Source organism: Neoarius graeffei, chromosome 14 (genome assembly GCF_027579695.1).
Source record: "Neoarius graeffei isolate fNeoGra1 chromosome 14, fNeoGra1.pri, whole genome shotgun sequence".
NCBI classification, from domain to species: Eukaryota; Metazoa; Chordata; class Actinopteri; order Siluriformes; family Ariidae; genus Neoarius; species Neoarius graeffei.
The window spans coordinates 1,645,304-1,672,031 of record NC_083582.1 but is presented as its reverse complement, the minus strand read 5'-3'; the positions used below and the strand labels follow the sequence as shown (position 1 = coordinate 1,672,031).

The 26,728-nt window shown below is 42.6% G+C and overlaps 1 protein-coding gene across 2 annotated transcripts in view; it reads right to left on the bottom strand.

Annotated features, from left to right (window-relative positions):
- Nucleotides 1-9,137, bottom strand: part of LOC132897869 (interferon-induced very large GTPase 1-like) — a 31,334-nt gene extending 22,197 nt beyond the window's left edge. The window contains exon 1 of one of the 2 annotated variants that reach the window (XM_060939115.1): nt 9,088-9,137. The gene's annotated coding sequence lies outside the window, so the exon portion shown is untranslated. The remainder of the gene's footprint in view (nt 1-9,087) is intronic. The other variant, XM_060939116.1, reaches the window with a different exon arrangement.
- Between the last annotated feature and the right edge of the window lie 17,591 nt (nt 9,138-26,728).

Sequence of the window (26,728 nt, the reverse complement as noted above, 5' to 3'; positions counted from 1 at the left end):
CGGAAAGTAAATCTGGGGGTTTCCAGCAGTTTTTTACGAAATCTGTGGATGAAAAGACACGGAACGTGACGCGTGCTGAAGCGGTGATGGTTGACCTGTGCTTGGAGTTGAACTTGCCAATTAGTGCCATGAAATGTGAGTTAAACTTATTCAGTTTCTTTTTACATGTCTGATTTTTATTCACTGAAATATCAAACAGTGGTTGTAATTCTTTAATTCAAAGTCTTTTCAGTGTTGCAAGTGCAAATGTACATGTAGTATGATCAAAAACAGAATTTTATGATTAGTGTTGTTGGGATTGTGGCAAAAAATGGATCATTCCACTGTTTTAAATACAATTATAAATGTCATTTTATTCAGTGTCTCTTCTGAGGCATTATGCTGAAGTATTTATATATTGGGACATTAAGATAACAATGTCGGACTCTCTTTGGCATGAACTAAGAAATTTTTTTTTAATTTTATTAGAATCCGTAAACAGGTAGAACATTTTGCCAGGCAATATAATATAATACTTTTGAGGAGTTACATTCAATACCAATGATTGGTAGTCAACCGTAATGTCTGCAAACAGGGAACACTATTGTATTTAGAAAAATGTGATATATTGTATGCTCTAGAAATTTGTTGAGTGGAAATTCAGTTGAGATGGCTGCTCGTGTTTTGTTTATTCAATTCACACAAAACAGTACTTTTTAATAATTTAAATGTTAAACATATTGGTATATACACCTCTTTTATAATGGAAATGCACATAAATTAATGTTACTGAAAGTCATTCCAAAATACTGAAAAATGTTTTCAAGATTCAAAATTCTAAATTTGGGGTAGGCATCTCTGATTACATTTAGTTGTCGCTTTTATCCAAAGCCACTTAGTTATTACAGGGTACAACATGGTTACAACCTGGAGCAATGTGGGGTTCAATGCCTTGCTCAAGGGCACTGCAGCCATTACATACTGGTTAGGGTGGCCACGTCTCGGCCACGTCTGCCATCTCTTGGTATGTGGACAAAATGTGATCTACAGTGGAACTAACACAGGGCCTTCATAAAACACAATAGTAAATACAAAAAATGCCATAATGACTGTTTTCAAATTAGAAGCTTCAGTAAACTTCTGTGTGTGCACAACATACAGGGTGTCCCGAAAAAATGTATACACACTTTGAATCATTGTGAAGTAGGTGTTTATTAAAATTCATTTCATTTTCAAGGTGTAATAGAATTTACAGACATCACTTTATTGTTTTATCACTGCCTCTAACTGATGTTTATAGTCTACGCTATGAGACCTGCAACAGTCACTGAAAGTGAATGTCCAAAAATACCAAGAGAATTGAATGTGATTTGCATTGTCAGCAGTGACTGGACCAGAATGGATGTCAGTTTGAGAACAGGCGGTGACTAAATAATAAAATGTCTGTAAATTCTATTACTCTTTGAAAATTACATGGATTTTAATAAACACATACAGTACTTTACAGTGATTAAACGTGTGTATACATTTTTTTTCGGGACATCCTGTATGTGCTTGACATCTTCACACACCTGTGTTTTAATGTCTTGAAGTGTGCATCAGATACGTGTGCGTCAGAGTGGCATCCTGTATTTTGTGTAATGTGTATATATATTTATGACAAAAACAGGGCACTGATACAAATTTTAGGCCAAGCTAAATATGGTATGCATTTTGGTGGTATGTCATAATGTGAGGACCTGTTTGATTTTCAAGTAATTCTTTTAAATATATGAGTAGTTTGTTCGCTGAAGTCTCCAAACCTGAGAATTTGAGTATGGAAAAAGTCTGGAATTTTAAATTTGAAAATGTGTAGGAACCCTGAGTTTGGCAGGGTGTCTGGTCCACGACCAGGTAATCCACGGTGTCCGGTTCGGATGCCTCTTCCCGCTCTGAGCTTTGGTGCATTGCTGGGGGTCTTTCACGCCCCTTGCACCCTTCTTGGGGGGTTTGCTCCTTGGCAGCCTTTTCGGCTTTCTCTAGCCTTTTGACGCAGTCATCAAGGGAGTTTTTCAAGAGCCCACGCTCCCTATATAAATCATCGTTATTGGCTGCCAGCTCGGCATTGCTGGTGGTCAGCCTGTCAACCTCTCCACGGAGGTATCTGATTTCTAAATCAGTATCTTGGAGGTGTAACAGGAATAGCCTACCTAGTGCCTCTTGGGCACTAATAGTTGTTCTTTTTGGATCTCTCATATGTTTTATTGAGTTATCTATGTTATTTTGGCATTCACCCTTACTCATGTTCCTAATGTTTGCTTTTTCGGAGGCAGAGCAGTGAATGAGGTCTGCGATGACATCAAAGAGAGACACATCTTGAGCGTTGTCTTCAGTGTCTGAGACACGAGGGGATGCCATTTTACTTAGGTTGGATATTAGGTAATTAATTAGAGTTAATTTATTAATTATTAATTAATATTAACTACATAATTAATCAATCAATTAATAAAGTTTGTTTTTGTTTGGAAATGCTATCTCTTATCCTAAGTTATCAAAAGGTTATTAGTATTTTGTGATATGGTTATCGCGCTATTGTTAACCGTTTAACACACCTGGGGATATACCTTGGCAGTGGCTTAATCAAACTGATAGTTTATCTGTTGCTGCAACAATATTCAAGAAGTCAACAAACCAATCTCCTCCCATGGGGCACCAATAAATATGTGGGTGCAATTGGTCTTAAGTGATCAGTCTCATTAAATCAGTCTCATTAAATCAGTCTCATTAAATCAGTCTCATTAAATCAGTCTCATTAATAATACCATTAATTTTGGTGTTTAATAATAAATTACCAAACAGCTAAATTATGGTATATTCCAAATTATTATGATCACTGGGCGGCACGGTGGTGTAGTGGTTAGCGCTGTCGCCTCACAACAAGAAGGTCTGGGTTCGAGCCCCGTGGCCAGCGAGGGCCTTTCTGTGTGGAGTTTGCATGTTCTCCCAGTGTCCGCGTGGGTTTCCTCCGGGTGCTCCGGTTTCCCCCACAGTCCAAAGACATGCAGGTTAGGTTAACTGGTGACTCTAAATTGAGCGTAGGTGTGAATGTGAGAGTGAATGGTTGTCTGTGTCTATGTGTCAGCCCTGTGATGACCTGGTGACTTGTCCAGGGTGAACCCCGCCTTTCGCCCGTAGTCAGCTGGGATAGGCTCCAGCTCGCCTGCGACCCTGTAGAACAGGATAAAGTGGCTAGAGATAATGAGATGAGATGAGATTATGATCACTACTGATGCAGCAATAATGTATTACTTACCGTATTACATAGACACTACAGCCAATAGTATTCATATACACTTGGGTGAAGGCAATTTGGAATTCTTTGAGATTGTGTGACTTCAAGGATACAGCAGCAAACAGACAAGCACAGTTTAACAGAATAATAGAATTTATTATAACAATGATACTTAATAGGTAATAGCAGTTGAATACATTCAATATGGTCAGCAGCAATATGTGTGTGTGTGTGAGCGTGTGTGTGTGTGTGTATGAGGGAGAGCTGTAAAGTTTGGAATGTTATCTAAGGTGTTGGGGGGGAAGGAATACCACCTCGTGGTTTCTTGAGGCAAAGGAATTCGTCGTGCTTGCTAATTTCACTAACTTATAACATTACCAAATCCTCTGAAATCTTGATGAAGTCAAAGTGTGTAATAATGAAATTAAGGGTGTTAGAAAGGAAAGAGAAAAGCATGCAACAACCTATCTATTAAAACAACTGAGAGAACAATATAGAACAACAATGATCAACTCAACACTGAGTGTCTACGGTGTGCACAATTAAACAGTTTCTGAGTTTAAATTCATACTACTTCATAAAGCTAATTCCTAAGACTAGTTTGCCCAAATGCTAGCCTTACTTCCAGTATTTTGCTCCTATGTAGGAATGCGAAGATGTCCCGAAGTTTCGCGGGGTTTTGGGTGGAGGCGCAGAGAATTCCTTGATCTGAACTTCGTTGTTTGTGAGGAAAAGTCTCTGATCAAACAATGTGCACAGCGATTAAGTCAGAAGGAATCCGGTCGCTTCTAACTTTTAATTAACTGCTTGGGCTGCAGTCGTAACGTTACTTATAATAAACAAATAAACCGGTTGTAACTCAATTGAGTGAGACAACGCAACTTAGGTACTCTTTACCGTGGCCAGTGGTATATACAAAAGTGCGTTGAGTCTTCTTTCTTGCAAGGCAGACGCTGTGATTTCGGACGGTCCGATGAGCGGAGGTATCTCTATATGTCCGTATGATGCGAGGTCCACAGACAGAGAGAGAGCAAGTTGGAGGTTTCCGGATCACTTATAGAGTCATGGAGGACATGACGTAGGTGATCCCGCCCAGCCGTGACGTAGGTCATCGCGGAAGTTGGTTGATGGGATATGTAGTTCTGGACGGGGACTGTGGCTGTCCCTACAAAGCTAACCAAGCTGTCAAGAAGTTTAAGAGGATCTACCTGCTTTCCCTCAAAAGCCTTGATGGCCAACTGTACCTCACCCAGCACTGACTTCAAAAAAGTCAGATACAAGATGTTTTGAGGATCATTGTACATGGAGTATAAAACCTCAGCCATGAAGCAGTGTTCACTGGACTTGGTGACTGCGAAATGCAGTTTACGCGCCTCCCACTGGTCAAATGCGTGAAACCGCTGGTTCAATGGAGATCCAACATGTAGCACACACCTTGGTTATTTGTAAGGGTTTCTCCCCACAGTTGATGGTCTCATAGTGCTTTGTAGCCCTCCCTGCGCTTTGGAGACACTGAAAACCAGTTATAAGTCTCCCGTACCAAGTACTCCACACTACGGGGGATGGAGTCATTGGAAGGATGGCTCACAGCAAGCTGCAGAGAGTGACATACACAGCGAATAAGAACCAGATCTTTAAGGCCATACTATTCCTTTAGCACTTTATGAACCCCATTGTTAATCCCCATCATAACTGAGGCATTGTCAGTCCCCATCCCCAGGAGTTTCTCTTTAAGACAACACTTCTCCAGGAAAGCCACAACAGCTCAGGTTATAAATCTGGCATCTCCTCCCTCCAACTCAACTAGCCCCAGACATGTTGAGACAATTGTGTGTTTGTCACTGATACCCCTTTTCCACCAAATCAGTTCCAGGGCTGGTGCTGGTTCACAACTCGTTCAACTTGTGAGCCAGCTGAGAACCAGTTTGCTTTTCCATAGCTCGGGGTGCTAAGGGGATCCACGTCATTACGTCATTGTATACGTCAGTTACATCACTGAATTTGCATAAACCTTGGCGCGAACATCAAAGCAACAATGACACGGAGAAGAAGAAGCAGCAACAACAACGGATGACTTCGCGTTTGTACAGCTGCTGCTTCTGGCTTTACGGTGCTTCATTGGGATCAGAAAACGGCAGATCCAATATGTTTGTGTTGATCGACAGGTTTTGAGTGGACCATATCACTAGGAGACAGGTTGTCTCCTCCACAGACCACTGCTGCTTTACTGCATCCATGATATCTTGTCGCTTAAAAATGGCAACCTTTCGTGGTCTTGCTATTGTTGTTGGTCTTAACAACTCCGCCTCCCTGCTGACATAAGCGGTTCTTTCCTCTGGCCCAGCAAAGAGCTGGTGCTAGCCAGGAACCGTTTTTTCTGGCCCCAGAGCCAGTTCTTTGTCCGTGGAAACAGAAAACCCGGTTCCAAACTAAGCACTGGCCCTGAACCATCCCTGGAACTGATTTGGTGGAAAAGGGGCATGAAGAACCTTATCACAACCCCCAAGTACTTAGAAACGCTTACATCCATGGACTCATTGAGGAGGAGGCTGAAATGCTGGTCACCCACATCTGCAACCGACTTTTTTAGAAAGTATGATGCTAGAACACCATTAATCATTTCCGTGCACTTTGTCCTGTGCATTTTGAAGTGAGTAGCAGCAGTGGAGTCTGAGAAAGCAGCTTTACATGCTTCCCTAATGTGATCACATGCCAGCAGGGAACAGTGTTCAGCAAGAGCTAATGCCATGGTGGCTTCAGCCTTTTTTGCAGAGTCAATTTTTTTTTTTACACATTAATGGCAGCTTGCTTTGGGTGGAACTGTTATAAGGCTTTGCCTTTTGAGTATCTTTTTGAGTTGCCTTTTTTTTTTAAATGACACAAAGTTTGGCGTAGAAATCAGCCTTACAATTCAGGCAGTATGCCCACGTATCATCCCCAATAAACTTTCAACCAGCCTTTGAATTCAGGGTTTGATTCCCACTGCTTTCTGTATTTGAGTATACAGTTTGGACTGAGACATGATGAGCTAGCTAGCCAGATGTTTAGCTGATGTCAGAGGCGCACACACAGTGGACGAGGTGAGTAAGTGACTGAGGCTGTGTGAGTAAAATGCAGTGATTTATTTTAGTGTGACAGTGAAGAAACATTTACATCCCGCTCTCTAAGCCAGGGCGGGAACAGCGGCGGCTTTGCACATGATGCGCGATTCATTAGAAGTGTGGAGTGGAGAGGAGTGCCCCGCCCCCACCACTCCTCTCCACTCTGACTGCAGCTGGGGCTGCGCGAGGCCGCTGTGACACTGTCTGCCTGTGAGTGCTGTGGGAGGGCGGAGGGGCTCACGGCACCACCTGCTGCTCGTTGAGGACAGAACCTGCAGAAATGTACGTGCGTTCACGTCAGAGTCTCCAAAACACCAGAAAAGTCTCCAGTAACACCAGTAAAAGTCACTAGATTTGTCGCTAGTCACTTTTGACAAAAAAAGTCACCAAGAGGATTTGTAAAGTTGCCAGATTTAGCGTGAAAGTCGCCAAGTTGGCAACGCTGCTGCTGCTGCTGTAGAGGGCGCTCGGGACTTCGCACTGCCTCTAGGGAACCTACTGTTGCACATGGACCTGTCTTCTGGACTGGTTCCTCCATCTCATCTCACCTGTCTTCACTGAACAGAGAGTTTGAGGAAAACTGCTGCTAACTATTTCTGAATTTCCAAGGATCAGTGAATACTAAGAAAATACTTTTCATGAGGATTCAAATGAGCTCCAACATGCGCACCAACGACATGGTACCATCACTGAGTTTTACAAAACCCCGGGTATTATTTTATTTTATTGATTTCAAGGGCCACCAGGACATTTTAAAGGGGTGATGCCTGTTTGTGTGTTAAGCATTTCATGTTGTTGCAATGTAGATCTGCAGTTGCAGTGTTTTATGTGCAATAAATGTGGTTCGGGTTGGGCTATGGTGTGTTGAAAGGTATGCATGGGAGGCTGTAAGCTAACAGTGACGGTATAGCTATAAAATCAGCTAACTAGGCCTCTCGGCATCCAAGTCAGGGTCATATGCTCTAGTTAAAGTAGATATGTCCCAAATTTTATATTTTTAGTAGACTCCCTCCAATTTGCCTCCCATGCTTAAGGGGTTATCAGGTGTAGGCCATAACAATTCTGTAACACATTAGAGTTGAGTGGGAGGCTACATGACAAATAAAAACCCTTAACCTTACTGTTCATGATTTTTCCTGCAGATTTGGATCGTTTGCCTGCATGGCTTTTAATAAACTCTTCTGCAGTGACATTTACCACCACCAGACTGACATCCGTCTCTTGCCCATGACATGACAGAAGACTTTACCTTTGAAATGGATGCAGTGGAAGAGAGCAGGCACGCTGAGCAACACCAACATAAATGTCCATTGTGTTCAGATGAGTCAGTATTCCAGGTCCATCTCTCTCTAGTTATTTATTGCCAGTTTGTCCATTACTGTTTTATATTGCATTTATCATTTCAATTTTTAAAATAAATGACACTGATTAATTAATTAGAATATTTAAGATGCAGTACTGAGATTATTGACCCCTAATAACACTGAGGTATATCTCTTACATTCTATGATATTTATATAGATCTCTCTCTGACACACGCACTGTACAAACATTTAAATTCTGTAATATAAATACTTTTTTGAATATTAGTGAAATTAAATGATCCTGAATATAAAAAATACTTATTTAACATTCAGTTAACACTAAAAATTAAAACAAATCAATATTCGGGATGAACAACTTTTTCCTGCAGCAGTTCTTTAGGCACACAAATAATGCATATACACGTCAGAGGTGAACAAAGAACCCAGCTTTACTGAAGTCAGAGTGCAGATCCCGCTGGTCAAATGTTACTCTGATACAAGTGAAAGTTGTCCAGTCAAATTTTTACTTTAAAGTACTGAAGTATTTGCTTTTAAAAATACTTAAGTATTAAAAATACATTTTCTGTCAGTGCATCGTTGTATTATTGCCACAACGCTTACAAAACCCTAACGCCTCTGAAACAACCGACTGGATTTACTGACTAACTTGTAGAACCTGTAGAATAAAACGCCTGGTAGAACGTTACAACATGAAACACAACCGAACTGAAAAAGAGCCGTTGTCTTTTTTTTTTTTTACTTGTCACACTCCTCCCGTCCCCCACAAAGCAGCATGGCAGTGTTCTGACCCGGCTCTGGCCGTGTGCACACATGCATGTGTGTGTTAATCAGGAAGACAGTGGAACAGCTGGAAATGCAGCTTCCTCAGAAAATAAGTGACAATCCAACCAGATTAAAACCCAGATCCACACCTCGAGCTTAATAACGGCCCAACAGCAACACTGCTTTAAGCAAGACAAAAAAAGTGCAAGACCATCATCTGACATCAAAACAAAAAACACCAACAATTTGTGACTGACTAGTACAATACTGTCCATCTCACAGGTCTCGCACATACACAAGTGTATGTATTCATGCACATATGAATCTGCCTGTGGAATCATGGTGGCTTAATGTTAAGCTAGCTGGTCAGTGAAGCTCCACCTGACATGCTAGCAAACGCCTTTCAAACTCGAAATCATATTGGGTAGCTAATGCTACTAGAAAATAAAGATTTTTACATTCTGTTTATTTGGCAAGATTATGCTAAAACATATTTCTGAAAGCACATCAGATAAGTTCACATTATTCCTGTTAGCGTAACTCCATGTTTACATGCTAACCAGTAAATGTACTTCGTTACTGTCCCCCTCTGATACACGTACATAATAAATGGATGTGTTAGAGTTTATCAGAAGTATGAAGGATTTACCTGTCTAAAGGCAGTTCAGATTTCTGCTCTCTGCTGCTTGAAGCGCTTCCTCCAAATGAAACGCAGGTGTGCTGCATTCCTGGGTCTTTGAAGAAGAGATTTCCCTGAAATCACATGACACTGTTTAGAGCATCTGTGAAATGCCTGTAATGTAATCTCATCTCATCTCATCATCTGTAGCTGCTTTATCCTGTTCTACAGGGTCGCAGGTGAGCTGGAGCCTATCCCAGCTGACTACGGGCGAAAGGCGGGGTTCACCCTGGACAAGTCACCAGGTCATCACAGGGCTGACACATAGACACAGACAACCATTCACACTCACATTCACACCTACGGTCAATTTAGAGTCACCAATTAACCTAACCTGCATGTCTTTGGACTGTGGGGGAAACCGGAGCACCCGGAGGAAACCCACGCGGACACGGGGAGAACATGCAAACTCCACACAGAAAGGCCCTCGCCGGCCACGGGGCTCGAACCCGGACCTTCTTGCTGTGAGGCGACAGCGCTAACCACTACACCACCGTGCCGCCCCCTGTAATGTAATATAATGTTCAAAGTCTAAGCTTCCTAACTATAGCAGTATTGGACTTTGTGACCTTGAAAACATGGCAGCAAGCAGATGTCGCTGCAGATGTTCACACTGGAATGAAACTGTGGAGGAAAATTCTAAAAAAAACATCTACCCCTGAGTGATCCTCATAGAGGGACAATCATGTATTTCTTCTTAGTATAAGAATTATAAGAGCGTTTAGAAACAGGTAAAGGAGGTGCAGGGGCCTGTGAAAAGGAGGAGTAAAAATGTAGAGATCGTTACAATAGTTAAAATAAAAGTTCTGGGCCTGAAAATAGGGAACTCACAAGATGGCTCTGGACACTTAATGCAAACAGTTCTGCTCCGATGGTTTGGGACTCCAATCCCCATGATAACTTTAGGACTGCAGTCGTCATGAACAGTTTTACACTCAAGTCTCCATCAGTGAACAGTTTATAACTTCAACAAAACAGACTTCCTGTTAAACTATAATGAATTTCCTGGTTACGCAGTTGTACTTTGCGACTCTGTAGGACACAGTTAGAGAAGTGAGTGATTTATAATCATGCTGTCTCTTATCACCCAGATGGGGATGGGTTCCCTTTAGAGTCTGGTTCCTCTCAAGGTTTCTTCCTCATGTTGTCTGAGGGAGTTTTTCCTCACCGTCACCTCAGGCTTCACCATCAGGGATAAATTTATTAATTCATGTTTAAAATCTTTATTTTCTGTAAAGCTGCTTTGCAGCAATGTCTACTCTTAAAGGTGCGAAATAAATAAACTGCCTTGACTTGACTGAGGAATAATGATACTGGTAGAAAACACTTGGCCTCTTGCTGGCCTGGGTAATGAGGAAATAACAGTGATGAGAGCAGAAATAACGGAAAGAAAACATGAGGCCCTGAGAGCAAAAAAGAAAGAGGTAGAACCAGTTATAATGGTGGAAAAACACAGGGTCAGTTAAAGGAGGTGCATGGTTCAGAAAAACGTGTCCGGTGAATTCCTAGAATAAGATCGTGTAGCGCAGTGTGAGAGAAAATAAAAGATGGCTATCAGCCTGAGCTGAACTCTCGTGTTCACTGTGCTGCAGTAAAAACCTGCTGTTCCTCACAGACTTCTGAGAGCTTCATTTCTACTGAACTTAGAACTATTTTTACTTTGTTCATTTAGATTTGAGTAACAACTATTAAGGCTCCAGGACCGTGTGTTGATTTGATGCTTTTATGTTTGATGTTGACGAGATTACTTAAAGACAAGTCTGCACTTGCTTCCACTTCCACGTGCCTTTCTCTTCCTGACATTGTGCTAAATGATGAATAAATGGCACCCATTAAAAGGTTCAACTGTTTTAATAAACGGTGCCCTGTACCTGACGATCATAAAGAGCTGACTGAAGACAAAAGAACAACTTTCACTTAAATAGCCTGATAAATTCATTTCTAATGTATTAGTACACTATCATTTACTCAGTAAACTGTATAAACTGAAATGAACAGTACAGGAAGCATAAAAATGTTAACGTGCCCGTCACAGCGTAGAAATAAGAGAAAGGATTTACTTTTCTAAAGGCACAGTTCAGCTTTGTGCGAGCTCTTGTTGCTTGTGTGTTGTGTTAACTCATCTTGAAACTGAAAATTACTGCTGAGAGTGATTAGAAAAACATCAGGCCATTTTCCCTGAAATCACATGACACGGGAATGAATTCACTGAAACATGGTGTGTGTAGCACGAATAGCGTGTGGGTGGAGCACAGAGGACGGCAGGACAGAGATCAAGGTTCTTCAGATGGCTTTATTGCTGAACTTTTCAGTCTAACAATGTTTACACTAAGCAGGCAGAGACACACACACACACACACACACACACACACTGTCGGCTCTGCCGGGGAAGAAGCTCCCTTCCGCTCTCCCTTTCCCTCCTTAAGTAGGGCGGTTTACTGGGGAGAACACACACAAAACACAGGTTAATGACACTCAGGTGAAGCGATTCTGCCACTTACCTTCCCCAACTCCGCCCTCCTGTCACAGACCGGCGCTTGACCACGCCCCCGCTGCCACAGTGTGGTTTTCCTTTCACTTTTCCTTGTGCACACTGTGGTGTCTGCAAAACAGCATAACAGGAGTGAAACAGTTGTGTAAAGGGAGAGAGAGTGAGTGTGTGTTTGTGCGTTCTGTGACATATGAGCTGTTCTAGTAAAAAAACAGGATAAGAAGCAGGAATTAAAAATGGGTAAACAGGAAAAAAACAGCTATTAAAGATTCAAAAAGACAAATTTACACATCAGCGATGTCAGAAGTCATTGAGAGACACATTTCTGACTATGTCATATGCTTTCAGGGAGATCTGCTCTGTCTTTTTCAAAATAATGAACCAGTAATCTTCATTTAGGGGGCGGCACGGTGGTGTAGTGGTTAGCACTGTCGCCTCACAGCAAGAAGGTCCGGGTTCGAGCCCCGTGGCCGGCGAGGGCCTTTCTGTGCGGAGTTTGCATGTTCTCCCCGTGTCCGCGTGGGTTTCCTCCGGGTGCTCCGGTTTCCCCCACAGTCCAAAGACATGCAGGTTAGGTTAACTGGTGACTCTAAATTGACCATAGGTGTGAATGTGAGAGTGAATGGTTGTCTGTGTCTGTGTCAGCCCTGTGATGACCTGGCGACTTGTCCAGGGTGTACCCCGCCTTTCTCCCGTAGTCAGCTGGGATAGGCTCCAGCTCACCTGCGACCCTGTAGAACAGGATAAAGTGGCTAGAGATAATGAGATGAGATGAGATTATGATCACTACTGATGCAGCAATAATGTATTACTTACCGTATTACATAGACACTACAGCCAATAGTATTCATATACACTTGGGTGAAGGCAATTTGGAATTCTTTGAGATTGTGTGACTTCAAGGATACAGCAGCAAACAGACAAGCACAGTTTAACAGAATAATAGAATTTATTATAACAATGATACTAAATGGGTAATAGCAGTTGAATACATTCAATATGGTCAGCAGCAATATGTGTGTGTGTGTGTGAGCGTGTGTGTGTGTGTGTATGAGGGAGAGCTGTAAAGTTTGGAATGTTATCTAAGGTGTTGGGGGGGAAGGGAAATCACCTCGTGGTTTCTTGAGACAAAGGAATACCACCTCGTGGTTTCTTGAGACAAAGGAATTCGTCGTGCTTGCTAATTTCACTAACTTATAACATTACCAAATCCTCTGAAATCTTGATGAAGTCAAAGTGTGTAATAATGAAATTAAGGGTGTTAGAAAGGAAAGAGAAAAGCATGCAACAACCTATCTATTAAAACAACTGAGAGAACAATATAGAACAACAATGATCAACTCAACACTGAGTGTCTACGGTGTGCACAGTTAAACAGTTTCTGAGTTTAAATTCATACTACTTCATAAAGCTAATTCCTAAGACTAGTTTGCCCAAATGCTAGCCTTACTTCCAGTATTTTGCTCCTATGTAGGAATGCGAAGATGTCCCGAAGTTTCGCGGGGTTTCGGGTGGAGGCGCAGAGAATTCCTTGATCCGAACTTCGTTGTTCGTGAGGAAAAGTCTCTGATCAAACAATGTGCACAGCGATTAAGTCAGAAGGAATCCGGTCGCATCTAACTTTTAATTAACTGCTTGGGCTGCAGTCGTAACGTTACTTATAATAAACAAATAAACCGGTTGTAACTCAATTGAGTGAGACGACGCAACTTAGGTACTCTTTACCGTGGCCAGTGGTATATACAAAAGTGCGTTGAGTCTTCTTTCTTGCAAGGCAGACGCCGTGATTTCGGACGGTCCGATGAGCGGAGGTATCTCTATATGTCCGTATGACGCGAGGTCCACAGACAGAGAGAGAGCAAGTTGGAGGTTTCCGGATCACTTATAGAGTCATGGAGGACATGACGTAGGTGATCCCGCCCAGCCGTGACTTAGGTCATCGCGGAAGTTGGTTGATGGGATATGTAGTTCTGGACGGGGACTGTGGCTGTCCCTACAAAGCTAACCAAGCTGTCAAGAAGTTTAAGAGGATCTACCTGCTTTCCCTCAAAAGCCTTGATGGCCAACTGTACCTCACCCAGCACTGACTTCAAAAAAGTCAGATACAAGATGTTTTGAGGATCATTGTACATGGAGTATAAAACCTCAGCCATGAAGGTTACAGGGGGCGGCACGGTGGTGTAGTGGTTAGCGCTGTCGCCTCACAGCAAGAAGGTCCGGGTTCGAGCCCCGTGGCTGGCGAGGGCCTTTCTGTGTGGAGTTTGCATGTTCTCCCCGTGTCCGCGTGGGTTTCCTCCGGGTGCTCCGGTTTCCCCCACAGTCCAAAGACATGCAGGTTAGGTTAACTGGTGACTCTAAATTGAGCGTAGGTGTGAGTGTGAATGGTTGTCTGTGTCTATGTGTCAGCCCTGTGATGACCTGGCGACTTGTCCAGGGTGTACCCCGCCTTTCACCCGTAGTCAGCTGGGATAGGATCCAGCTCGCCTGCGACCCTGTAGAACAGGATAAAGCGGCTACAGATAATGAGATGAGATGAGATCTTCATTTATGGGAATTAAGATGTTTAATTTTTATCCTTGTTGCTCAACTAACACCTGTTAACTTTAAACTGTACAGTACAACGCTCGGGACTTTACCACGACTTTTAAAAAATTATTCAGATACTTAACTGTCATAGGTGAACGCAAAATCCCCAACTTGACTCCTCGAGGTCATCGCTTTGGTTGAAAATTTCAGAAATAAACCTACAGTTGAGGGAGAAAAGAAAGTACACCCTCCTTCAATTCTGTTTTTATTTTCAGGTTCTAAATAACAACTGTGGGGTCCACAGCAACTTCTACAAACAAATAAATAACCAGGCAACAAAAAAAACAACAGATTTCAATAATAATAATAATAATAAATAATTAAAATATTTGATTGATTTTGAATGTAGTGTGATCGCACAAAATGATGTTATTGCCATCGTGTCTTTCCAGCGATCACGTTCTCTCAGTGATCTTCCCTTTCTACCAAATTGTGGCAGTGGGGGCGTGGTCAAACGTTGGCTGTGAATGACAACAACAAGAGACAAACAAGAGAGAAAGCTGTGACACCCTGTCGTGTGTGTGTGTGTGTGTGTGTGTGTGTGTGTGTGTGTGTGTGTGTTTTTGTTTGTGACTGGCCACTAAAAGTGTGCTAGAATAAAAGAACTCACCTGTTCTGCAGCCTGCTTCCTGTTCCTCAGGTTCCCAAAGTCCAAGAACTGTTACACTGGTGCCGAAACCGAGGACTGAGGAACAAATGCCGCCATGGGATCCGAACCAGTCCAAGAACTCCTCCAAACGCTCGGCGACGACCTCCAGCGTCAGCAGCACACCCTCATCGTGCTGTCCGTCGACCTGGACCGGCGCTTCTGGGCTCTGCTTGAAGCCCAGGCAGAGAATCAGCAGGTGATATGCAGCTGGGTCCAGTCTGTGGGTGCTCCAGCCGTCATTCCTGCAGCCAGCGTGCCCGTCCAGCTGGTGAAGATGGGGCCGCAGGATGACCCGACGCTTTCGTCGAGCATGTTGCAGAAGCGAGCTCATGGCCAACCTCACAGTGGGCGGCTCACCTACTGCCGTTCCTGTTGGGGGAAGCCCAGCTCGTGGATGAGAAACACTGACCTGCTGGTAGTTTGTGGAATAGAAACATTGACCTGCTGGTAGTTTGTGGAATACAAACACTGACCTGCCTGTAGTTTATGGGTGAGAAACGCTGACCTGCTGGTAGTTTGTGGAATAGAAACACTGACCTGCCTGTAGTTTATAGATGAGAAATACTGACATGCTGCTAGTTTGTGGAAGAAAAATCCCGACCTGCTGGGAGTTTATGGATGTGAAACACTGACCTGCTGGTAGTTTGAGGAATAGAAACACTGACCTGCTGATAGTTTATAGATGAGAAATACTGACATGCTTGTAGTTTGTGGAAGAAAAATACTGACCTGCTGCTAGTTTGTGGAAGCACAATGCTGATGTGCTGGTAGTTTGTGGACAGTGTTGGGAGTAACACGTTACAAAAGTAGCAAATGACTGTAATGCATTGCTTTTTGCGGTAATGTGGTAATGAAAGGCATTACAGAGAAAAATTTGGTAATATTTTACTCGGTACAAATGTCAGTAACGCGCGTTAAAATGCATTTTTAACCTGGAATGAAGTGGTGGGGTTTTTTTTCCTTCATACAAATTTGCCAAAATCACCGCGAGATCAGCAGAGGTGAAACATCTGCGCAAAATGTTTCACTTCCTTTTCCTTTAGGCTAGTCACACAGAAGAGAGAGAGGAGTGAACCTGCAGCTGATCTAACGTCGGATAGCACATTCTCCAGATGGGCACACGCCTATTACTTTAAGTTTGTGAAAAATAAGGATGTGAAGAACATCATAGTCAACTGTCCACTTCCCGAAATAGCACCAGTAATTTAACTAAACATTTACAGAGGTGCCGCAGGAACATGAAGTTAGCAAGGAAGCAAGCGGAGGATGAGAGTGGCGATAAAATCACAAAGCAGCCAAAATTAACGTTCTCCCGCTCTGAGATGCTCCTTCAGCCTCAAGAGGTTAGGAGACTTGTGGCGGAGTATGGTTTTCAAGATATGCTGCTGCGTTCAACAGACATAACGTCCTTGTGAATCACGTCAATATGTATTAAGATGAAACGTAGTCGACAAAAAACTTCTGTTTAATACAATAAACCATAAGATGAACTTGAATTTGAAGGTTAATATAAAAAATGTGGGATGCACTGCCTGTTTCTGCCCCATATGGATTTTTCTTTTTTTTTAAATCTATTTATTTCATAAATTTGAAATATAATGTGGAGCATTTTTGTAAGGGCGTGCTGAACATGAACATTGAAACATTGGGGTGCACTAGGCTACCTTCCCATGAGAACATTTACATTAAAAATCAGTGTGTGTCAAAAACTTTCCATATGTACAGTATGTAGAATGAACTTATACAATATAGGCTACTTTCTAGGTGCCTACTATCCACATAGATTACATATACGTGTCTGTGTGCCTGTTGGTCTAACTGCTCTTAGTTCTTAAAGCATATACGCAGAACCACAGCCTCACTTTTTGTTTATAAATGCCTTGAGACCTCAAGAATGGCACAGGAATAGTTTTAAGCGTTAAAAATAAATCTAATATAGTAATTTTTATGATTAAAGTGATTTATATAGGTAGCGGTCTGAGTGAATGACCTTAATGTCTGTGACGTCACAGCAGGAAGTCTATCGGTCTCATCACCATTTCCGCTATACTAAAACACAGAGCTGACTGCAACTCCGATCCTCCATTTTGAGCTAATTTATCGCCATGTCACATAGATGTGTTGCTGGCCAGTGCAGCAACACAACAGAAGGTGGATTTACGTTGCATTCATGGCCCAAGAATGTGCAAACTGCAAAGATTTGGACGTGTTTTGCGAGAAGTTCACGGGCACATTGGGCGCCTACGAAGTGGTCTCTCCTCTGCTCTGCACATTTTACTGAAGACTCGTACGAGACCTCTGATCTGTTGAGGAGCGTTGGCTATAAGCCCGGATTGAAAGAGGGTGCAGTACCAACAATTAAAGGAAAGAAAACTACAAGAAAAGTATTTATTTTAATTTTTAAATAAAGGAAAGTGAGTTCAGTTGCACCAGTCCTCCTCGAGTGAGCCGAGGGTTGTTGCTAAAACCTGGGATGGAACACGATGGGATGGGACATATCGCTCGGGCAGTGACCTCCCCGCAGTTGTTGCTAAAACTGGTGTCGTCCCGGGTTTTAGTAATTGCCTGAGCCCAGCAGTAATGGCGGAGTACACAGCATGGAGAAAAGTGAATGAGTGGTGCAGCCATCTGATTTCTAAACTGGATATCGCTGCCATCTCGCCCTTACGTGGAAGAAGCGAATGAACGAAGTACTGAATGAACAACCAAAAGTCAGACTGTTTCAAAAGAATCAGCTACAAGAAGTGAGAACACAGACGGGTAAGCTCCGACTCTCATTTGGATTAAAAAAAAAAAGTTTCTCTGCATTTAGATTAATCCATGTAACTTGTATTGTGTGTTGAAGTTAGCGGTATAAGATTATTTAATTTGCTTCAGAATGTGATTGTCTCAGTTCATCTGATTATTTAATGAGCCTTTTACGTTTTATCAGTGAAAATGCATGCATGTACATGTATGTTGCATAAGTTATAACACCCATCCTGTTTTAATGAGAGTCAAACCACAATCAGTGAAGTCAAATCAGTCTTAGTTGAGCGAGTCGGTAACGGGATTTCTTACTTTCACCATAAATTTTTATTTATATGACTTTGGTCTATAGCTGTAAAAGGCCTCGGCCTTAAAACCGGTTCCAGCACTGTGAACTTTTGCAATTCCACTTCACTCCAGTCCCTCAGCAAGTAGAGCTTCAATTACAAAAACAAAAGGCTCCCCCTAGTGGACGAATCTCCATTACACAGGAATTAAAAACTGCATTTAAAACACAAACCCTTGTGATTTACTCACCATCACAGAATCATGAACAATCTGGGAATTTTCACATCCCTGATTAAATGTGGTGAAATTGATCTGATCATAATGGCAGGAAGTGTGACAGAGCTGGGGCTAAAAATATAAATAAAGCAGAGAAAATCATTCATAACATCCCAAACCCATCAGACACAGTGTGGGCCGAGAACTCCTGCATCATGTTCAGTCCAGGTGAAGAGGGAGTTTGAGATCTGGGACAAGGTCAGGTTTCGACATGGCCAGTGACAAATCTAGAAAAATCAAGTAATAAAATTAAATCGACAGTTTCAGATTACTTAAAATTTACATGAATCAAAATTGAGACAGTAAGTGGATTCTGTCAGTTGTTTCAGCTTCTATCTGCAAGTTCCTGACTGAACAAACCCTCAGACTCAATACATCACGAATAAAAAGTATAAACCATGCAAAGGGTTGAGTGCAGTTATTTTTCTTAATGTATTCTCTAAATATCTAAATCATAAATTTTACAATTTAAAATCTTAAAAAACCCTGCAGTTTGGTGAAAAATATCATTAAACCTCCTTTAAAACAGAAGACATCAGCACATCTCCCCACAACCACGCTCTCACTGACCTTCAGTCCGGGCTCCACCAGAACCTTCAGTTTATTCAGCACATCACAGAGCCGTTCACGTGATGAATTTCTTTAAAATGTATCCTGCATGGGGGGCGTGGCTTGGACGCTATGGAGTAGGCTGTGTTTGACGCGAGCTCCCGTTAAGCCTCTATTTTAAGCAAAAAAAGTAAAGGGTAATCCATCTCATGCTACAGTAAACTGTTTCTAAACTCAATCGGACAGTGTAACAAATCCACGGCGACGTCCAGATGGAAACGAGGTTGAATAAATTCAAGTTCACCGGACCCTCCAACACAAGGCCCAACACCTCCGGGGACCAGAGTACTGCCAAGATCCCAGCTAAAGTAACTCCGCCCTCACCTGCCTCGGGAAAGATGAACGTTGAAGGCTTGAAGTCAGAAATCCTTCTCTCTCTGAAAGCGGACGTTTCAACGGTGTTGAAGTCAGAACTGAAAAATGCCCTCGCTGACTATTTTGAAATCCTCAAGAACGAGCTGAAGGCGGTGAAAACGGAGATAATAAACAACACTGCGGCGCTGAAGTACGAGATCGACCAGGCCAAAGTTAGCATCAAAGAGGTGGGGGGGGCTATCAGCATGGTCGGATGAAGTGGTTACTTTACAAGAAACTGTGAGTGAGATGAAGACAGAAATTGCAGAACTGAAAGTGAAGTGTGAGGATATGGAAGGGCAGTCGAGGAGATGCAACATAAGAATCATTGGTGTACCCGAGACACCCGACTCCAGCACCACAACCTCTGTATCAAAGCTACTAGCTGAGGTGCTACAGTTGGATAAAGAGCCGCTGATCGATCGATCCCACCGGGGCCGAAGAAGCCGGGCGGAAAACCTCGAGCCATCGTTGCTAGGCTGCATTACTACCAGGAATGTGTCCAGATACTGCGACTCGCTCGCACCCGGGGTCCGCTCCGTTTCAACGGGGAACCAATGACCATCTTCCCGGACTACACGGCAGCGGTGGCTAAAGCGCGGGCGGCATTTACAGAGGTGAGGAAGCTACTTCGCGACCAAGAGGGAGTCCGGTACGGGATTCTGTTTCCAGCGCGATTCCGAGTCCCGTTCAGAGGCGAGGACAGGGAGTTTACTGACCCGGACAAAGCTATGACTTCTCATTATCTCATTATCTCTAGCCGCTTTATCCTTCTACAGGGTCGCAGGCAAGCTGGAGCCTATCCCAGCTGACTACGGGCGAAAGGCGGGGTACACCCTGGACAAGTCGCCAGGTCATCATAGGGCTGACACATAGACACAGACAACCATTCACACTCACACCTACGGTCAATTTAGAGTCACCAGTTAACCTAACCTGCATGTCTTTGGACTGTGGGGGAAACCGGAGCACCCGGAGGAAACCCATGCGGACACGGGGAGAACATGCAAACTCCGCACAGAAAGGCCCTCGCCGGCCCCGGGGCTCGAACCCAGGACCTTCTTGCTGTGAGGCGACAGCGCTAACCACTACACCACCGTGCCGCCGGCTATGACTTGTGTCAAGAAAAATATCTGACTGAACTGTGTGCTCATGGGCCGACAGTATTTCATGCTTGGCTTAGTGTTACTAGGTTCTGATTTGATGTTCTTACTTCTAGGATATCATAGTTAAAATTAAAGACATGCTATTTCAGTTCCTGATTACTATTATGGGTCAATCTGGTCGGCCATAGTTGGTTATCTGTTGACGTTACACTTGATGGCATGCAATGTTAATTAAGGAAGTACACCACGATTAGCCTAATACATCCTCTCCCAAGAATCATAATCTAAGACCCCGTCCACACGTAGCCGGGTATCTGCTAAATCGAAGATATTTTTCTACGTTTTGGCCTGTCATCCACATGAAAACACATCAAAAACGAATATTTAAAAAAACTCCGGGCAAAGTGAAGATTTTTGAAAACTCCGTGTATGCCTTTTTGTGTAGACAGAGATAACCGGAGTTTTGCGTTTTAGGACGTCACAATCTGCGCCAAAAAATGACAACAAATCTGCCCTGACGTCAAACGTGCGACCTTTGTTTACTGCAGAAGCCAGATTAAGCATGGACAAAGAGTAATGGATCAGAGTAGTGCCTTGAAAGTGTTAATTATTCTGCAGGTGCTATTCTGATGTGATTAGGGGGTAGGATTTGGGGAAATAATGCCATCTACAGGTTTGGAATGCTTATGAATGTGATTGAAAACGCAGATGTTCGGTTATGTGTGGAAGGGATTTTTTTCGAAGACGAGGTGGTGTGGATAAAACATTTTTATAAACGGAGAGGGGGAAATGTTCGGTTTTAAAAATACCCGGCTACGTGTGTACATGGCCTCAGTTTACTATGCATAGCTAAAAAATGTACTACTTTGCCCTTTGCTTTTTCTTATTTTCTTTATGTTTGAGGCTCGACGGGAGCCTGAGCGCTGAGCTTCATAGTTCTAACCATAAGCACTTAATGTGTGGATTTATTTCTGAGGGTTGCTGTAATCCCCTTGCTCGTGTGGGTGATAGGGGTGGGTAACTACTGGACTTCTGTACGAACTGAATCTACTCCACCAGACTTTTATTTTTGTTTGTTTTTGTGTCCTTGGGTTTCATATATGGTGCTCATTTCTCTGTGTACACTAGATGGCCAATATAAATAACACCAGAGGTTATGATGGTTGCCCTGCTAATTTCATAAGTTGGAATGTTAAATCACTTAATCATCCAGTGAAATTTAAAAAGCTATTCTCACACCTAAAACAGCTCAGAGTAGATATTGCATTCTTACAAGAGACCCATATACGTTCTCAGTGGCGTGCACAGATAGACACGAGGTGGTGCTCAAGCACCTGCCCCTCTGCCCTCTGTCCAAAAAAGTGCCCTTTTGAAATTTTTATTTTATTTTTTTACAGTTTACTGAGGCCAATGTCGACATGATCTTTTAGAAAAGCCGCGGCATTAAAAGCGTGTGTGAAAATAATGTCCCGATGTGTGCCCCCTCCACACACACACCGGACCTCTGTCTCTCTTGCTCTGTCACGTGAACAAGCGTGCAGTGCATTCAATGTGAGGTTGCAGCAGCATAGCGTTCTGGAAGCCACGGCCTTGTCGTAGCGCAGACAACACATCGGGCAGTCAGTCAGCTCTTCCCCTGCCCCACCAGCCAGCTAACACATGAATCGAGTGAAAATGTATTGTTTGCCCTCTAAGCCCAAGCTGTAATTATTTTGTCGTGAAGTAGCCCGTCGCATACAGAAACAACTGCACATGGCAGCCTTTGCCAGCTTATTTGCTCCCTTTCCATATGGAGAAACAAACTGAACAACATTTTAAATGTAGCCTAAACCATTGAGGCAACCCCACTCTCCATCAATTCCGACCTGTTTTTATAACATGATTAAGAATATCACGTTGTGCTAGTATGCACGCCGTTATGCAAATAAAGGAGAGCTCCGTTGAGCCCATTGAGTGTGTATATTTCATTACAAATTTTAAGATGATCTCACGGAACTCTGTGAATAAACACAGTCTTGAGACTCAAGTCAGTGACGGGAAGATCAGACTTTTTAAAGATGGAACTACAGAAAAATACCCAAAACTTTGATATGATTATGAACACAAGAGGAGGGTTAAATCTCAGACTTTTATAATAAGGTGTTCCACATGTGCAAAAAAGTGCCCTTTTTCCCCCCAGAGCACTTGCCCCCCAAAATGTCTGTGCACGCCACTGTACGTTCTTGTGATGGTTCTCGTCGTGTTAGGGGATGGGCTGCTCAGGTGCATCAGTCCAATTTCTGCTCAAAGGCTCGGGGTGCTGCAGTTATGATAAGTAGAGGTGTACAGTTCACGGCATCTCATGTGCGGGCTGACTCTGCAGGGCGATCTGTGATCGTGGTAGGAAAATTATATTCACTCCCAGTTATTTTAGCATGTGTTTATGCTCCGAACTGGGATGATCCTATATTCTTCACGAATTTTTTTTCTCACTTACCAGATATGACTTCACATCATCTTATACTTGGTGGTGGCATTAACTGTGCACTTTCTCCTCTCTTAGATAGGAGTGTTTCTAGGAGGGCATCCCTGTCGAAGTCAGCAAAATCTATTCAGCTCTTTCTGAAGACCTACGGTGTAGCGGATGTGTGGCGGTTTCGCAACCCCACCTCCAGAGCATACTCTTACTACTCCCCAGTTCACAAGACGTATTCACGTATCGATTACTTTTTCCTGGATAAAAGAATTCTGCATCTTACAAAAGAATGTGACTACGGGGCTATGGTCATCTCGGATCATGGTCCCTTAATCATGAAAATGTACATTCCCGACACAGTCATCATAGCGTCCATGGCGGTTTAACCCCTTGCTTCTGTCAGAAGATGAGTTTACTAAGTTCATATCATCTGAAATCAAAATGTTTCTTGACATCAATCAAACCCCAGGGATGTCGTCATCTACTGTATGGGAGTCGCTAAAGGCATATTTAAGGGGCCAAATTATTTCATACTGTGCAAATAAAAAAAGGACTAGCACTGACCGTACTAAAAAATGAACAGATGAGATATTAGAATTAGACAGGCTGCATAGCCATTCCCCATCAGCAGACATACTCAAAAAACGCTCGTCATTACAGACAGAGTTTGATCTCCTGTCCACCAGACAGGCTGAATATCTGATTTCCAAATCCAGACATGGTCATTATGAGCGTGGGGAAAAGTCCGGCCGAGCACTCGCTCACCAGCTGCGCCAAAGAACTGCTAATCAAACCATCCCTGTAGTTAATGATGAATGTGGTATAAAATGCACTGACAATGAGAAAATCAATTCCTGTTTCAAGAAATTCTACCAATTATTGTATAGTTCAGATGTGCCCACCAATCCCTCTGTCCCAGAGGACTTTTTTAAATCCCTGAAAATGCCTTCTGTAAGTGTAGAACTCTCGGCTGAACTGGAAAGGGATTTCTCAGTTAAGGAGATGGTGTCAGCAATCGGTGCCATGCAAAGTGGCAAATCTCCTGGACCAGACGGATTCCCAACTGAATTTTTCAAAAAGTTTTCCGACCAGTTATCTCCTCTGTTATTGTCAGTGTTTGAAGAATCCTTAGTCACTAATTCCTTGCCCCAAACTATGCGTCAAGCAGTCATCTCTTTATTACTTAAAAAGAATAAAAATCCCTTCAACTGTAGCTCATAGCGCCCTGTCTCACTGCTGAATACAGATGCAAAGATTCTTGCCAAAATTTTGGCCTGTCATCTTGAAAACATTGTCCCCTCTATTATTTCATCCGACCAGACAGGATTTATAAAAAATCGCGATTCATTTTTTAATATCAGGCGTTTATTTAATATCCTTTATTGTGCCACTCCGCCCGATCCTGGGAATATTGAGGTGATGCTCTCACTCGATGCTGAAAAAGCGTTTGATCGGGTGGAGTGGGACTCTCTCTTCAAGACTGTGGAAGCGTTTAATTTCGGCCCTAAATTCATCTCCTGGATTAGAATCCTATACGCACTCCCGATGGCTGCAGTTCGCACCAATAATAATTGATCCACCTATTTTGAGCTGAAGCGGGGTACGAGACAGGGGTGTCCTCTGCCACCACTTTTATTTGCTGTTGCACTTGAGCCACTTGCATTAGCCCTGAGGCAGTGCTCCACCATCAAGGGGACACACCGGGCAGGTTTGGAGCATAAAGTCTCACTCTATGCCGATGACATGTTATTATTTATATCGGACCCCTCTCAAGCCTTCCTGAATTATCGACTTTACTCACAAAGTTCGGAAGATTATCTGGCTATAAAGTCAACTTTGAGAAAAGCGAACTTATGCCCATCTCTTCTGCAGACAGATCATACTTTGGGATGACCCCTTTTAAATTTAGTCCTAACAAAATAAAATATTTAGGTATTTGGGTCACACGTAATCACAAAGATCTCTATAAGGCTAATTATCATCCCCTCTTAAGTAATCTTAAACAAGACCTGGAGTGTTGGGACCATAGGCGGTTTTAAACGGGGGCCAGGGGGGGCCAGTGCCCCTGTAAAATTGCTCCTGGCCCCTGTTGTGGCCCCTGTGCTGAACAGATAATAAGCTTTATTAATTTCGACGTGCGCTGGCTCGAAGATCGGAACTGACATGACGGAGTGTTCTACACGGACTCCTTAAAGCGCTACATGCACACTGTTACCTGCAGCAGAAAGACCAGCGGCAGTGCGAATTGTAAACTTTGGACGTGAGAGATAACAGCTTCAGCCCTGCAAGAACTAGGCTATTGCAAAGAGGCGAAGGTAAGGAAAATTATTCAATTTTGTAACATCAGTGTTTGCACATATCCGTGTTTTACTGTTGTTGTTCACTACAATAATAAATCCGTTTTATTGCGCTTTCTTAAAAGTGCGTTGCACAGCAATAAGTAGCCTAACTTAATATTTTTGGGAAATGGGTAAAATAACCGACAGTGTTTAACCTTCTTGTAAAACTCGGATGGCCTTGTGATATGTAGAGGCTACATTCCTCTCCGTTTACTTTTTAGTATAGGCCTACTGTAGGCTGTCATCATGGAAAGGAGCAAGAAGGACATTATGTCCTTTTTTGCCCCTGTTGGCAAAAAGCAACATAGAGAGAGTAAGGACGATGAAGATTATGAAAGTGGTATGGCACTTCCAAATGTTATGTATTCCCACTGGGCTGCCAATATAAGAGCTTTGCTGTATTGGTTGAGAGATGATGGCTCGGATGTTAATAGTACTGAATGGACAGGGTTGGAGAGAGCATCCATCGGGTCTTCCTCCCCAGCAGCTCTATTATGTTCCAAATTACCTTTGGAACAGCCGATCTCAGCCTTCACTACTAATCCAGTTGTTATCCATTCAATTAAAACCTGGAACCAGTTTAGAAGGACCTTTAATCTTACTGATCTTTCACTTGTTACACCATTGATAAAGAATCATATGTTTGTTCCGTCAATGATGGATGAAGTTTTTAATGTCTGGACGGGAAGTGGAACAGGTACACTATCTGACCTCTACACTGAAAATAAGTTTGCCTCTTTTGTACAGTTACAACAGAAATATGGTCTTCACAAATCTCACTTCTACAGGTATTTGCAGCTTAGAGGTTTTGTGGCTTCCAACTCCGACTGTTTCCCACTGAGCCCTCCTGAATCTCTGCTTGAAACAATTTTAAAATGTAAAGTTGACATGAAAAAAATAAAAGACAGAATTTATACATTACTCAATACACATAACATGAACAGTCTGGACAGCCTTAGGATAAAGTGGGAATCTGACCTACAGTTAGGTCCATATATATTTGGACACTGACACAAATTGTTTTTTTACCTGTTTACTGAAACATATTCAAGTTATACACTGTAAACCCGAATAAGTTGAGTTTACTTAAAAAAAATTGAGGAAAGTGGTTGCCTTAAAAAAAATAAGTAATTATTAATGATTGAATTGAGTACCTTAAACTTACCAGAAGATTGTAAGTTTAAGGTACTCAATTCAATCATTAATAATTAATTATTTTTTTTAAGGCAACCACTTTCCTCAATTTTTTTAAGTAAACTCAACTTATTCGGGTTTACAGTGTAATTATATAATGGACATGGACATAAAGTCCAGACTTTCAGCTTTCATTTGAGGGAATCCACATTAAAATTGGATGAAGGGTTTAGGAGTTTCAGCTCCTTAACATGTGCCACCCCGTTTTTAAAGGGACCAAAAGTAATTGGACAATTGACTCAAAGGCTATTTCATGGGCAGGTGTGGGCAATTCCTTCATTATGTCATTCTCAATTAAGCAGATAAAAGGCCTGGAGTTGATTTGAGGTGTGGTGCTTGCATTTGGAAGATTTTGCTGTGAAGAAAACATGCGGTCAAAGGAGCTCTCCATGCAGGTGAAACAAGCCATCCTTAAGCTGCGAAAACAGAAAAAACCCATCCGAGAAATTGCTACAATATTAGGAGTGGCAAAATCTACAGTTTGGTACATCCTGAGAAAGAAAGAAAGCACTGGTG